Consider the following 16,516-nt stretch of genomic DNA (forward strand, 5'->3'; position numbering starts at 1 on the left):
GATAAATAAGTATAAAATAAAAAGAGAATAGGAAGTAGATCCAAGAAAGACATAAAAGGAGAAAGAATGAGAGAAACAAGGAGAGAAAGGGAGAGAGGGAAGAAAGGAAGGAAGGAAGGAAGGAAGGAAGGAAGGAAGGAAGGAAGGAAGGAAGAATTGGTTAATTGGAAACCAAGAAAAGATTTGCTTTTAAAAAATCTGTTCCTTAAGTTTCTGCAGTATTTATTGAATGCAGACTAAATATTTGGCTCTGATATTATTAGCAGCTAAAGGAAAAGGAAATGCATGATTAGACATAAGATTCAGTCATCATCATAAAAACTAATATCAGTTGCTCCTAAGAAGCCAAAGTTTTCCTGGCCCCAAGAGCATAGTATCTCATAAAAGAGACATTGAAAGATATGGCAGACAATGTATTTGGCACTGTTGCTACAATGAACATTGCAGTGAGTATCAAATTGTTGATGGTTGAGTGTCCTGTAGTAAAAGATGAGAGCAGTGGGCCACTATGACAGCAATCAAAGTGTGGAGGAGTGTACCCCTTAAAAGTTCTCATCACAAGAAAAAACATTGTAACTGTGTGGTGATGGATGTTACCTAGACTTAGTGTGGTGACCTGTTTCTATATTATATACAATTTATTTTTTATTGAATCATTATGTGGTATACCTGAAACTAATATAATGTTATATGCCAAGTACATTTCATTTATTAAATAAAGAAGAGGAAAATCGGGGCAACAAAGAGACACCAAAGGTGAATACTTATGGAAAGACCACGCGAGGACATAGCTGGAAAGTGGCCACCTACAAGCATCGGAGAGAGGCCTCAGGAGAAACCAAACCTGCTGACATCTTGATCTTGGACCTTGAGCTTCCAAAATGATAGGAAAATAAATTTCTGTTCACTAAGCCAAAAGAAAAGAACACTAAAGAAAAGGGAAAAAAAGGAAATGTATGGGTTTTGAAGGTACATCTTTTGAAGGAGAAGAATAATCTAGGTGTATTCATATTTTAATGTTATAAAAATCTCAATATTATATAGTCACAAATATGTACACTTTATAAAATGAATATATTGTACATAATTCAATTTAATGTTACTATAACTACTAAAGAATCCTTAGTGGCCTAGCAGAACTGAGAAACACAGAAATATTCTAGTACTTAAGTTTCAGAGATAATAAAGGTGTTTAGTAAAGATAAAAATTGTACTGACAAAATTAGGCAAAGGCATACATTTCTTAATTCTCTTTTTTATTGTACCATGCAATTTCTGTCATGTAGGCACTGGGAGATTTTGACTCTTATTTATTAAGAGAGTAATATATAGGGGCGCCTGGGTGGCTCAGTAGGTTAAGCGTCAGACTTCAGCTCAGGTCACGATCTCACGGTCCATGAGTTCGAGCCCCGCGTCGGGCTCTGGGCTGATGGCTCAGAGCCTGGAGCCTGCTTCTTATTCTGTGTCTCCCTCTCTCTCTGCCCCTCCCCTGTTCATGCTCTGTCTCTCTGTGTCTCAAAAATAAATAAACGTTGAAAAAAAATTAAAAAAAAAAGAGAGTAGTATGTAATATAATAGCTTGTATTATTTATGTGTATCATTAAAATAAATGAAAACTAGAAAATCCATAATCATAATTTCAAAGAGAGTAAAATAATTTTGCATGCATTGTCTCATTTGATGCTGAAAGTAATCCTGAGTGTAACATTGGTGGCCTCATTTCTTAGATTAGAATCAGAGAATCAGAGAGATTGTATGGTTTCTCCAAACACTTATAACCAATAAATAATAAGAAGGGATTCAGATTCAGGCATTTTGATTCTAAATTAGGCATTCTTTCTATGAATCTGTAATTTTCAGTATCATAACAACTTAATCAATTGGTTAAGTTATTTGTTCAATTAAAATTTATTGAACATAGTTTGTACTAATTATGAGTTGATGGGTAAAAAACACATAATTATAACATTTAATTTCTGCTCAACAAAAATTCACAGTATATTAAGGAAATAAAAGGACACTAATCATTTTCATACTAAAGTTAATTATCCAATATTCTAGTAATTAGTTCATATGCTGTTATAAATTTTTTGCATCATGAGTGATATCCAATGGTAACTCACCAAAATTTTCCTGAGCTAGCATTATTCTAGAATAATATACATTTAATTTACTTTCAGATATATAAATGTATGTTTATCACTAAGCACAATTACTGGCACTGAGGACAATGAGTAGTTATAATAATAGTAAAAATTCTTAATATTTTTTATAAGAATGGTAGGAACCATTTGCAATTATTATGTATGTCTGTTATAATGAAACATTACCTTGGTTAAACAATATATGCTGAATGGAAATTTTTCACAAAGAAGTGTTTTCTATCTTTAAAAACTTGTATGGACAATTTAAGAGGTCAAGTAAGAACCATTGTGAAATAGGCTGAAAGGAATACGGGCATAATTCATCATTTACATATTGTATTACCAAAGTGCAAGACTTTTTTGAACTTTAATGAATGCTACACTTGTCTTTAAAATTTGCAAGTGACTTTTCCAGTCATGCTGCATGTGGGGTCTGATTCAGAACTTCCATTTCAGTAGACTATAACATACATTTAAGTGAATTCTAGAAAAAGTGGTCACCTGCATAAGGTGTAAGGGGGATTCTTTTTTTTTTTTTTTTCCTTTTCCTTTTCCAATTTAATTTAGTCTGCTTCATTTTCCTTGCTTTGGCACCTTTCCCATTTTTTCCCCTATAATTAAATACTTCATCAGCGCAATGCATGCTCCTAGGCACCCACTTTGGAATCAAACAGTCCCAGTTACAATTTAGGATGTGATCAAAACTAGTTATGTGACTATGGGTAAGTTACAACTTTCTGATGATTCATCTTCTTCTCTTGCAAAATGATTATTTAACAAAAAAAACCCCTCACATAATTATTATAAAAAACTTATTTAGCATGTGTGGTAGGGGAGGGAGGGGAGAGACAGACACAGAGAGAGAGAGAGAGGGGAAAGATCCTTCTTCCTTTTCACATACAATCATATTTTATCTTGAGAAAAAGAATAAAAATCAAGAATTATGGGTATGTTTAGATTAAGAGTAAGAACATACCTGTAGTTTTGGACAAACCGATCCACTTAGTAAATTTTTCCTGGCTTATTTCAGTTAATCTGCCTCTTGAAGCAATACATATGTTAGTAAACAAAAAATGATTATTTTACTAACAATGCTGTAGCTCTACATTGGAATAATCTTTTTGTTTCTTTTTCAAATAGCATAGAGAAATGCAACTGCATTTTCTATACATTTTCAATCTCTCATGTAAGAATTTTCCTCAGTAAAATGTTTCTTGTGATCTTTATAATAAAAAGTTTTATATTTCATTGTATTTATGCCTTATTATTAAAAAATATGCTGAATACTTCTGTAAAGGTACATATAAGATAAAGTACATAGTTATATGGGTTCCCTATGTTTACTGAGTTAAAATTAGTAATTTTTTCATTATCATTTTATTAGTAGACTTCATTTGTTCCTTAAATCAATGTGTATTTTCAGCTTAATATTTAGAAGAAGATCAGCTTTGGAAAATTCTCGCATTATTGACAAATATTAATAAAGGAGGGAAAAAAAGGCAAATGATGAATTAACAATGAAACAAATTATACAACTGAATTTTAGTCAGTTCTCAATACATTTTTGAACTAGTGAATAGTGACTAGCTGTCCTTTTATCCTTTTTGTGGCAGAAGCAGAACAAAGGAGAATGAGTGTAGACTGCTTTAGGTTAGCACTCAAGGAAATCACATAGGTACTGAGCAGAGAGGCAGCTTGACTAGAACATTTATGAGAATGCTGTTGATATCTGTGTTGTAGTGATAATTTTCTTCTATGAGATGGAATAAATTGCTCATTGCTTTTATAAACTGATTTATCTTGATGACAGTGTGAGTTTTTGTAGCATCATAAAACAAATACATTTATGGTAATTTATAGTTTATGATTTCTTTAAAGAAATTAATGTACCTTTGACTGTTGTGTCATTTCTTACAATGGGAGGTTGTAAAAAGAGATGTATATGCAGTTAACACCCTACTTTGAAGAGAGGAGTGTTGAAGCATATTGAAGCATGTTAAGAATGTGGTAGTATTACGTTCTCAAGGATATTTCTACCTTTATTTTAGGTTCTCCATAGGTAATCCGATTGCTAATGTTCACAATATTTTTTTTTTCAGAGTTATTTAGCATTGATTGTACTCATTCACAATTTGTTGGCTACATGAACAAATTTGAGCTTTCCTGAATTCAAGTTCTTGAAAAAGAAAGACCTACATCAATTACAGTGAATGAACAATCAAGAAAGCACACCTGCTCCTTCTTTTAATTTTAATGATGTGAATAAGGTGACTAAAACCTAATTATTTTGTATCTAAATATAAGTCTGGGTAATCTAGATGTAATGCTTAAACAGACACATAAAGACCATTTTGACCATCTTTCTACAATTCTTATTCAACTAATTTTTACTTATTTATATTCCATTCAGTTATCATTGTCATGCCTTTCAGTACTTTCTGTTATTTATAAAATCTCTCCTCAAGACTGTACCAATAGCTTCCTAACTGGTCTTTTTAAATCTATGCTTAGTCTTGTTTAGTATCATTGGTCACATTTTCTAAAATATTAAATCCATAAAATCACTCACCTTGTTTTTTAAATTTATTTATTTATTTTGAGAGAGAGAGTGTGTACGCACCCTTGCTCACAGGAGTGGGTGAGGGGCAGAGAGAGAGAGAGAGGGGGAGAGAGAGAATCACAAGCAGGCTCTGTCAGTGTGGAGCCCGACATAAGGCTCCATCTCATGAACTGAACCGTGAAATCATGACCTGAGTTGAAACCAAGAGTCAGAAGCTTAACCGACTGAGCCACCCAGGCGCCCCAAAAACTCACCTTGTAAAAAATCTGCTGGGAGTCCCCAATATCTGTTGTACAAATACCCTGTGAATCAGGTTGGAATTCAAGGATCTTCATTACTTGTGCCCAATGAACATTTCTAAAGCGTGTGCCAGGAGCAAACGTTTAATATCAACACTCGGTTTAGTTACCGGCCTATTTAACAAGTTTTGAGCAATATAGTAGAACAGCTGTAGTAGTGGTTGTTGTAGCAGCTCTAATGTCCACTATTTATTTATACTAGACATTCCATAGCATTTATCTTAGTCAATCTATTAAAAAGTCTTTTTTAAAGAGATTATTATCCTCACATTATAGATGGGAAAACCAAGGTTGAGAAACGTTACTGGTAACTAGTCCTAACTCATGCAGCTAAAAGTAGCAGAGACACTTTGCATCTAAGCCCATTAAATGCTGAATTATGTCCCTTGTGAACAGTTAAGTCTAAGTAATTTTTGACTCAATAAGGAACAATTATTGAAGACTAATTTAGCCTCTGTACATTTAGCATAAAGTTAAATTCATTATGCTTGACTTGTTTTCTGCTATTATATTGTGTAAATCCCACCTTAAGTGAAAGTCAAATTCATTTCTAGAACACTTTGATTTTCTAAAAAATCATTCTAATGCTTTAGTTACCATATTCCATTTTCTGGAGTCTAGCTGTTGGATTATTACTTGTAATTCAAAAACCTTTCAAATATAATTCTACTAAGAGACATTGGTATCAACGTTACTTAAAATGATTTAAAAAAAACCTCAGGAGCACCTGGATGACTCAGTTAGTTAAGTGTCTCTTGATTTAGGCTCAGGTCATGATCTCGCAGTTGGTGGATTTGAGCCCCGAACTGGGCTCTGCGCTGACAGTGCAGAACCTGCTTGGGGTTCTTTCTGTCTCTCTCTCTCTCTGCCCCTCCCCTTCTCTAGCTCTCTCAAAATAAATAAATAAACTTTCAAAAATAAAATAAAATAATAATAATAAACACCACTCAATAGCCACATGACTGTTAGTAAATTATTTTCAGTATTGCTTTACTCTTTTACCAAATGAACTGGTTGAACCAAATGGTCCCAGTGTTATTTTCCCTGTATAGTATAATTTATTGTCTTTTATTGGTAGAAGTATAATACAACAACAAACCCAAATCACTCCTAGGTAATAATTGTTTTTAATTATTATGGAACAGAGATGGGTGAGTGGATAGAAAGACAGATAGACGGAATGTACTGTTGTCTAGAAATAATAATAAATATAAAGAGAAAAGATGAGGGTTTTTTAAAGTAAAATTTAAAGAGAAAGGAAAAGAAAGAATATTTAGAGAACAAGGTTAATGACTGAAGGAGACTAGAATGAAAACATGGTTAGGAGATTTAAGGCACTAAAGTCAAGTATCAAATGTGGCTTATTTCTCTTATCTTTGCATATTTATCAAACAAGTTATGCTATTTGCAGTTTAAAAATAGTATTTGGGAAGTGTAAATATACAGTAAAATTCATAAAAATCAAACATTCTATTACGACCACAGTAGTTTTCAATCTCTAAATTTTTAGTGTGCATTTCATCTTTTTTATAATAAAAAATTTCAAACACATAGAGAACTGGTATAATGGACTCTTTTTTTGAGTGACACTCAGTTTCAAAACTTATCAGTTCATAATCAGTCTTGTTTCATCTACATCAACCACAACACCCTGACACCACATCCTCAAGATTCCTTAAAAAGACCTCCACCACTAGGAGGAAAATAAGACAGCTGCAAAGAAACAGGAGGACAAAGCCAAGAAGAAGCATGATAGGAAATCTACCTACCTGGATGAGGCAGAGGACAATGGAGGTGGAGAGTGGGTAAATTTGGGGATTAGGGGAAGTGCCCCTTGTTAAGGAGAAACCAAAAATGTTTGCCAATGGAATGGAGATCACCCATGCTGTTGTCATCAAGAAACTGAATGAGATCCTGCAGGCATGAGGCAAGAAGGGAACTGATCAAGGAGCCTAGATTAGGCTGCTACAGCTGCTAGTTCTGTTTGCATCTGAAAACAACCTGGGGGAGGGTGTCATAGTCAAGATCAAGTCCAGTATCATTGCCTCTCTCTATGATTACAATCGAACCTGGCCACATACAGGAAACCCGAGATGTGGCAGAAGTACCTGGGCTGCATCAATGAGCATCAGCTCATCAGGACTTCCTGTTTGCAAACCCCAACATCTTTGTTGGAGAGAACATTCTGGAGAAGAGTGAGAACCTGCACAATGTTGACCAGCTACTGCGTGTCCGTGGCTGTATCCTAACCCTGGTGGAATGAATGGATGAAGAATTACAACCTCTCTTGCTCCTGGGTTGTATCATAGAGTATTTTTGACATTAGGTGATTTCATTTATATTCATTTTAGTATATATCTGTAAAATATACGACCTTAATAGAAACTTATTCCCCATACTATTTATTGTTATCCGTAAATAAATTTAACAATAATTCCTTAATATTCAAATATCTGTTTGGTATTAAATTTCCCCAGCTGTCTTACAATTTTTATTGTTGATTGATTTAAATCAGGATTCAAATTTTAAACAGTATCATTGCTTGATATTTTTTTATTATGTCTTGTTATGTTCTCACTTGCTTACTTATTTCTAGTCTTAAGTCAAACTATCTCAGTTCTTTCACCATGCTGTACCATTTTCTTCCAGAAAGCCTTTTCTTATCTTCAGTAACCTCATCTGGAATGACTTTCCTCCAATTTTTTACTTGGCTAGTTATATTTAATCCTGTGAGTCTCATTTTAAATTTCAACTGCTTAAGAAATAATTCTCTATTTACTTATTGTAAAGCCTGATCTCCCTTCTCTCAACTATCTTTTTCTATCTATACTCACTGTGTATTTTTAAAAGCACATTATCTCTCTATAGGTATTCTATTTATCTGTTTTCTTATCTTTTGATTTGGCTTCCTGCCGGAGCAGAAATCATATACATCTCATTTTTCAACAAATCCTCAATGGTCAGTACTGTGCTTAATTTATATAAACTCTCAAGTGTGATTTGTTTAGTGAAGGAGTATATAAAGCCCTTACTTTCGTCCTATGGCATTGTTGTCCTACATCAATAGAATAATAGAAACTGTCCAAGGAGAGAATTCTTTCAAATTTCTACTTTTCACTTAGAATTTCACCATATTTTAAATTACTTTATTCTCTCCAGCTTCAGAGAAATGCTTAACTCAGCTATCTGAACATCTGGTCTCTGGTCTTATCTCTGCCCAACCCTGCCAGGATTTCCTTTTGTGTCTTTAATTTCTCTTTTCTTCTGGTGACTCTTTCTACTTGGCTTCCAAGAAACCAAGAAATTCAGTCATTGACTCTGCTCTCCTTTTTTCTTGCCCTTCTATATCTACTGCTTTAAAACCATAGGCTATACCCTGTACTATTTTACAGCCTGCTTCATCATCTCACATGGTTTCTGCTAACAGCCCTCACTAAAATGTTTCTAAAAAAATTGATTTATCAATCACAAACCTCTCTCTTAGGGTTTATTCCAGCTAGCTTTTCTACTGCATTTGACTCTGAGGCTGTCCACTTGAGATTCTTGTGGCAATCTTAGTCTATTGTGTTCTGTATCTTTTGATATTTCCTTTTCTTTTACCTTACATTCAAAATGAGAACACATTTTTATCTTAAATCCTAATTTTTTAAACTGTTCTCTCTCAACATATACATCTATTTGAATGTAAATCTCTGTATAGAAGTTCCTTAATGATTATGTTTTATATACACATAGTTCTCAATAGATGTTTGTTAAGTGGAATTGACTTGAAGCAGTAGATCTTATTTCTACCCTTTGTTCTTCCAGATTTGAATCTGTTATGAGGGACTAGCATGGCCACCCCAAAAGTAGTTGCCTCATAGATTGAATCACTGAGACATAATCCAAGTCAATGAACCCTTCTTTTAAAGATGATATAGTAGTCTGCAAGAGAAATTAACTATTTTCTCTAAATTTCCTACATTTGATAATCACACTGGTTACTGACTGGTCTGCTTTATGGAGGAAGGGAAATATGAAAAAGAGTGCTAGAGTCCATAGGGTTTTATGCAATAACCGTGTCTTTCTTCTAATATTGAGTAATAAACGGTGGTTTAAAAGTGCAACGGTGAATGAAATTAGGTGAATAAAATCTTATTGATACATTGTGAATCCAATTTAAAACAATTCATATAATGTAGAGTCCCAGTCCTTTTACCACACCCCAAACACCTCCCTCACTGATATTTTTCAAATGTTCTGAGATCTGAGACATTTCCAGAGATATAATTTTGTCTGGTATGTTAATATTGCTACTTCTAATGAAATTGTATTATGAGGCCTCAGCCTTAAATGAGTTCTTTGGTATTTGTGGTTTCCAAATATAAATGGAGATTCTAAAAGCCATCTCATAATCCTTATACGGAGAAATATAATGTGTGTGGCTAGTAAGAGTTGCTTTGTACATGGAAGGATAGAGATTGCATCAAGGCAGTAGAGTGAGCACACAAATCAAACCCCATCTGAATCACAGGAAATATTTTAGATAGAGTCCATCAGCTGTAACATGGCAAGTGTCATAAATAGAACAGCCTTTCTTAGGTATATTTAAAAAACAGAAAGTAGGAATGTGAAGTCACAGCCTAGATCTCAGAAGAAAAATAGAACAATTCCAGGCCCAGAAACAATAAATACAATGAGCAAAGGGGAGTCCTGGGATATAAATGAAGATAATTAAAATATTGTCTTTAGGAGAGCTGACCCCAGCCTTTCTCTAAGATTGGATTAGTGAGTTAGACAAGGGAACTGATAGATTGTTAAGGAAAAAAATCTTAAATTCTCAGACATGTCCTTCAAAATGCATAAACTGTCTTTACAAAAGTCAAAGATATAAATACTAGAAGAAAAATAATAAAATAAAAATATAAAGTGAAGTTTGGAAGATACATCTGTGTGATAGAAGAATCTTTAAGGACAGTAGAGAGAATACAGGAGAACAAATAAGAAAAAATGGTAGAAACTATTTCTTTAAGTTGAAAATAAGCAAAAAGTTTAATTTTATAGATGTAAGTTCATTTATATTTTTAATGTTTTGATATAATTTCCTGATACAAGGCAATTGAAGTTGTTGGTTATCAGTTTATATCACCTGGTTTAAAGATACTGGTAGAATTGTTGAAATCAAATATTATATACTATTAATATTTATATATTAATATTGCTATTAATATATAAATATTAATATATAAATATTAATATATAAATATTAATATATACTATATAATATATTGTATTTACAATTATCACAGTAAATAAAATCATTATATATAAAGTATATTACATAAAAGATGTTACATAACAGCCTAATAAATTGTAGCATGAGAGAAGATGATTTTATTTAATATATCTAGTTTTATACCTGTTTTGTAGTATTGAGGAATGATGGTGCAGAAAAAATAATATAGGTCATGTTGCACATTAACTGCCTTAATTTAGCTATAAAAATTAGATTTTATGGTGCAAAATTGCCTTACATCCAAGAAAAGTTAGATTTATAATGGGGTAAATTTTTTAAACAAACAAAACAAAACAAATATAAGAAATGGCAAAAATAAACCTGATGTCCCAATGCTCACATCAGGATTTATTAGTAGTTTCAAATTAAGGTCTTTGAATTTTTAAAATGCATAGCACTCAGTTTTCATCATGTGATGTGTATACTTACAGGAATTAATAAACAATGTAAAAACATATTGGCAAAATCTATAAATATAAAGTAAAATTATGTATAGCAGTCTCTATCAATAGTTTAAAGCAGAATTTCTCAACCCTGAATGCACATTATCACCCTCTGGGGAGATTTAAAAAGTATCACTGCTGAGGACGCAGTCCCAGAGATGCTGATTGAATTGGCCTGGATGGCATTCTGGAAAGACAGTTTTCAAAAGCTCCCTAGGAGATTCTAATGTTCAGCCAGGGATGAGAACCAGTGGTTGGAATTAATAGTATGGATTATTAGTCAATATTAGCACATGTATAAATATATAAATAGATTTTATTTTACTCTTTAAAACATTTAGAAACCCGCTTTAGGACAGAACCTTACATATTCCCTAACATACTTCTGCTTCTGCTTTTGTTACCACCAATGATGAGGAACTCATAGTGCCCGGAACCCAGTAGTCAATGAAATAATTATTTGCTGAACTGTGAGTTGAGCTCCTTCCTGACATTACCTAATGCACCATTCTTTGTAATACTCCTCTCCAGTGTTTTTAAATGTAGAGAGGTCCTTTCCCATGTCATAACCAGCATAATCACCATCCATATTTTCTGTACTTGTTATGGCTCTATTAAACATAGAATATTATGTTTATACTCTATTTCCTTCCCTTGGGATCCTCAATTACTTAGATTTACCTATATATTCATTTTCATTATAGCAGCTCATCTCTCACTCACCTCTTATATATCACTCTTTGTAACTTCAGGCTAGGGAAAGAAGAAAAACATCCATGCTAATCTGAGAGAAAAAGCACAGATACTTTTGCACATGAAATAAAACTTATGTTAACTGGAAGAGCAATTGATTAATTTTTTAATTCTCATGGTGAATGTTTTTAATTGTAGGTATTTTGGAGGAAAGCAAGCCATAGGCAAGTTGGAACTCCCTCCCTTTTCCATGGCCAACTATCTGTATCCCCACCTCTAGCAGATTATAACAACTTGGGAAAAGAATTTACCTTTTTATGATAAGGAAGCAACAGAAATGGACAAATGAGATAAGTCTTAGACATCTTATGTGTTAGATTCAAGCATGATCTTGTATGTGTGTGTGTGTATGACAAATTACCAAAAACTTAGTAGTTTATGACAGTACAGATTTATTATCTCATATTCCTCATGGATTAAGAGTTAGGCACGGTTCCCTGTATCCTCCACTTAGAGTCTCACAACGCTGCCATCACAGTATTGACCAGATTGCATTCATGCCTGGAGACTTGACTGGGGAAGAATCTACTTTCATGCTGATTTAAGTTTTTGGCAAAATATCACTTGCAGTTATATGATTGAAGGCCCCAACTCCTTCTTGGCTGTCAGCTGGAATCAGCCTTCAGGTTCTAGAGACAGCTCACAGTTCCTTGTCACACGGGTTTCTTCAACTTGGCTGCTTACTTCAACACTACAAGGAAATTATCTACCACCAGCTTGCTAAAATGAAGTCTTACAGCATATAACCTAATATTAATGGAGTGATATCCTCTTCCCTTTGCTGCATGCTGTTGGTTACAAGATAGTCTCAAGTCCCTTGCCTACTCACAGGAGATTATATAAAAATGTGAACACAGAAATGAGAATCATTTAGGTCATTTTGGGGCGTATTTGCCAGAGGTTCGTTTTTTAAAAATTTATTTAAATTTTTATTTATTTTCGAGAGAAAGAGAGAGACTGAGTGTGAGTGGGGGAGGGGCAGAGAGAGGGAAACACAGAATCCAAAGAAGACTCCAGGCTCTGAGCTATCAGCACAGAGCCTGACACAGGGCTCGAACTCATGAATCATGAGATCATGACCTGAGTCAAGTCAGACTCTTAACTGACTGAACCACCCGGGTGTCCCTGCCAGGTGTTTCAATAACCATAAACTTAGGTTATTTATGTAGGGAGAGATGTTCATACTTACATTATAAAAAAAGTGGGTGGAATACTAGGGGAAATTCCTAAGAATATAAAATCAGTAAACTCTACCAATCCTTCCCTATACATAAAATTAGCAAGTTTGCCTCTTGTGTGATACAATAAAAGGGAGTCAGTAAGCCCTGGGACATATTGTTTCTTATTCCCCATTCCTGTACATGCTTGAAATCTGACCCCCTGTGCATTAAGTTGGTAAACTCTCGTCACTGTTCAGTGTGCATTTACTTTGAAGAAACATGGGTAAATTATTATTCATAAAATGAAAGAAGATAGAATAGATTAGGCTGGGGTTACAAATTCTCCTTCCCAAATTTAGTGCTTTAAAATAGCAAAGGTATAAGTGTTGCTCATACTCCATATTGATTGTAGTTCATCAGGGCATTCTGCTTCCTGTCTTCCTTACTATCTGGAAAAATATTGGTCTCCTGGCAAGGGAAAGAGTATATGGCAAACTGTACACCTAGCTCTCAAAGTTTCTACTAGAGGAGACCCATGTCACTTTTCCTTATATTGACTAAAGTAAGTTACATGGCCACATTTAATTTCAAAATGGTGAACCATGAAAGAGAATTGTAAAGAGATGATGTACTGCACTGAAGACTAGTAAAGAGGGCAGGGTATTTCCAGTTAGAGATGGGAAGTCAGATCACCCTCCAGATTGGGAAGAAGTAGACATATATGCTTTCAGTGTTAAACCAGCTAACGACGAGTTAATACAATCTTTGTTTACTTAAATTAATCCTCTTCTCCAGTTAAGTAGACAGCTTGGGGAAGCTCAAGGGCAAAGGACTTCCTTGTTTATAGCACCCTGCTCCTGTCTACGGTCAAGCGTCCACTTACCGATGTACCGGCGCTGCTCTCATATTTTTCATTTACCTTTAGAACTCAGGTATCTCTCTTCTTCTTCAGTATATTGTATCATTTAAAATGATGATAAACATAAATTATTTGGAATCAAATTATGATGTGATATCATTTTCACTGAAGGAAGAAAAAATATTTACATAATTTCAGGATACTTGGAATTATGAAAACTAAATGCTATTTATTTATTTATTTATTTAGTGAGAGACAGAATCAGCACAAGCAGGGGAGGGAAAGGGAGAAAGAGGGACACAGAGAATCCCAAGCAGGCTCCACACCATCAGCATGGAGCCTGACATGGGGCTCCAATCTGCAAAACTGTGAGACCATGACCTGAGCCGAAATCAAGAGCTGGACACTTAACCAACTGAGCCACCAAGGTGCCCCCCAAAATTAAGTGCTTTTTAAAATAAGATTTTTTGTGTTCACCTTGGTAGCATGTATACTAAAATTGATATGAGATTAGTATGACACCTGCTCAATGTTGACACAAAAATTCATGAAGCATTTTGTACTTTTGTGACAATAGTTAACAATTATATATTGGATACATGAAATATGCAGAAGATAGATCATAAATTAATATTCTCACCACACACACTTGCACATAGTGGTAACTATGTGGAAATGATGGGTATGTTAATTGGCTTAGTTGTTGCGATCCTTTTACAGTGCATACACATATCAAAACATTATGTTGTACACCATAAAAATATACAGTTTTTGTATGTGAAATATACCTTAATAAAGCTGCTAAAAATAAAAAAATAAAATTTTTTAAAAGGTAGGTTTTGTTGTTGTTTGGGATTTTTAGTTTCTAAAATCTTATGGAAGAGTTATGCTAAAGTCAGACACTGCAAATGAAAAGGACATAATTAATGTTCATCCTGTGTGAGATATTTCATATACTATTCTGAACTTATGTGCTAATAGAAGAAACTTAAGTTGTAATAGATAATTTTGGTTATTTTAAAAAAATATGTATTTTAGTTTTCACTTTTATCTTTATGTGATGTCATTTTCACTGCATGAAGGAAAAATTTTTGCATAATTATTATTTATGTCAGTTGGGAAAATCTGATTTAATTTTCTGTGAACGACCAATTCTCTGTCATTCATGTGCACTTCTGAGACCACTGCTATAATCTGTAATGAGAAGGGTGTTGTTTTTCTTTGATGATAGATTTTACATCCTTTTGATGATTGCTCCAGCCTTTTTCTCTGAATTTCAGAGAAACTCCAGAAACCTTAGATTCATTTTTAGGTATTGATAAAGGATTAGAGGAAAGGAAAAGTAACCATTCCAAAAGTCCTGAAAACTATCTTTTGTCTAAAATATTCAAACTCCAGTAAATCTCTCAGACAAATTGCTGACCCCAAGATTCACTTAGAAGAACATCTCAGTGCTTCCACAACAGTATGGAAGTAGTTATGTAGCATTTTCTCTATCTATTAAAAGGTAAATTTAGTAGCTGCCCAGTGAGGACTGAAACCCTCAATTACCCTAGTTGTCGGGAGTGCTGAGGGCTAACAGCTCTCAATTCATCCCCTCTCCAGGAATTGTTCTCAACTGAAAAGATCTGCTTTTCTACGTCCATGTCCCCTTTCCAGGGCAGTTTGCATTAAATGACTGGTTTGTAAAGGTACAGGAAAGGGAACTCCCTTGTCTTAAGACAGGATTATTCTGCAAGACTGCCCCAGCTCCAGAACATCTTCCGCAACACGGCCTTACTCTTTTCCCCTCATAGTTGATCCTCAGAGCATTTTCCAATAAACTCACTTTATGAAAATGTCAGAGTCAGAGTCTGTTTTCCAGAGAAACCAAACTGTGATAGGGGAGTATAGACACACAACAGAAGCACAAACATTCATTCACACCATGTTTTTTTAACAATTCATCTTCTGGGAACAACCTTCCGGTTAGCACCTCTGCTGGTGCAAAATGAAAGCACTCAGAGATGTTCAAGTACATTCTAAAAATTTCCTTTTGAACTTCCCACAAAGAATTAACAAGGGATCTAAACTCTGCAGCTTTATTTGCAACTTCTAGATGATCATCTGCTAGCAAGATGAATGGCTTTTTCTACGGTTGGGAAAATAGATTCTTTTGTTCAAATAGAATGTTTCTGAGCTGGCGTGGGAACTGCCCATAACTAACCTATAGGTCAGATTTTTAGGTAAATCTGATGATGAATTCCTATTCTAGAGAAAGATATTTGAAAACTTGTAGCATCAAGCAGCAATGAAGAGTCCATTATCTGGACTCCATTATCTGCATTATCAAGTATATATCTAGGCTCCTCAGGCATATTACGAAGTTTGCATCTGTCTTATGTTTTTAGTGTTTCAGAGTAAAGAAACTAGACTGGAATTAGAATAAAACAAAATAAACTACTTTCTTTTGGTTTTGCCTAAACTAGGAAGTATAGCTAAGTGGTCCTTAACCAGTGATTTTGCCCCTAGCGAATTTTTCAAATTTTCTGGAGACACTTTTGGTTGTCTCAACTCTGAAAGGAGGAATGCCATTGGCATCTAGTGGGTAGAGTCCAGGAATATTGCTAAGCATCCTACAATGCACAGTGCAGACCTTCTAAACTAAGACTTATCTGCCCCAAAATATCAATTGGTTGAGAAACTCTGCTGGAAGGCACTCACTAATGAAGGTAGGGTCAGAGTTACTCCACTTCTTCAATGGAAAACTACTAAATTAGCCAAACAATTTCTGTAAATGTGGCACTATTCTATAAACATGTCCATGGTTTATTTTGTTTCTTTCTTTCTTATGCTACAGACTTCCAAAGATCATACAGCATTTCCAGATTTCTTAACATCAGCAGCTGAAGGAAAAGTGATGAAAATTGCAGAAATGTATAAAACCATGCTGATCTCATGGTTCATGGATTATAGAGTATAAGAGATATACACACAACACATATACAGGTATATATTGATATAATTTATAATTTTGTTCTTTT

At 34.2% G+C, this 16,516-nt stretch overlaps 1 pseudogene; it reads left to right on the forward strand.

Annotated features, from left to right (window-relative positions):
• Positions 1 to 13,962: 13,962 nt before the first annotated feature.
• On the forward strand, positions 13,963 to 14,060 carry LOC122230849 (annotated as a pseudogene).
• The last annotated feature ends 2,456 nt before the right edge of the window (positions 14,061 to 16,516 follow it).

This window comes from Panthera tigris, chromosome C2 (assembly GCF_018350195.1).
Source record: "Panthera tigris isolate Pti1 chromosome C2, P.tigris_Pti1_mat1.1, whole genome shotgun sequence".
Lineage (NCBI taxonomy): Eukaryota > Metazoa > Chordata > Mammalia > Carnivora > Felidae > Panthera > Panthera tigris.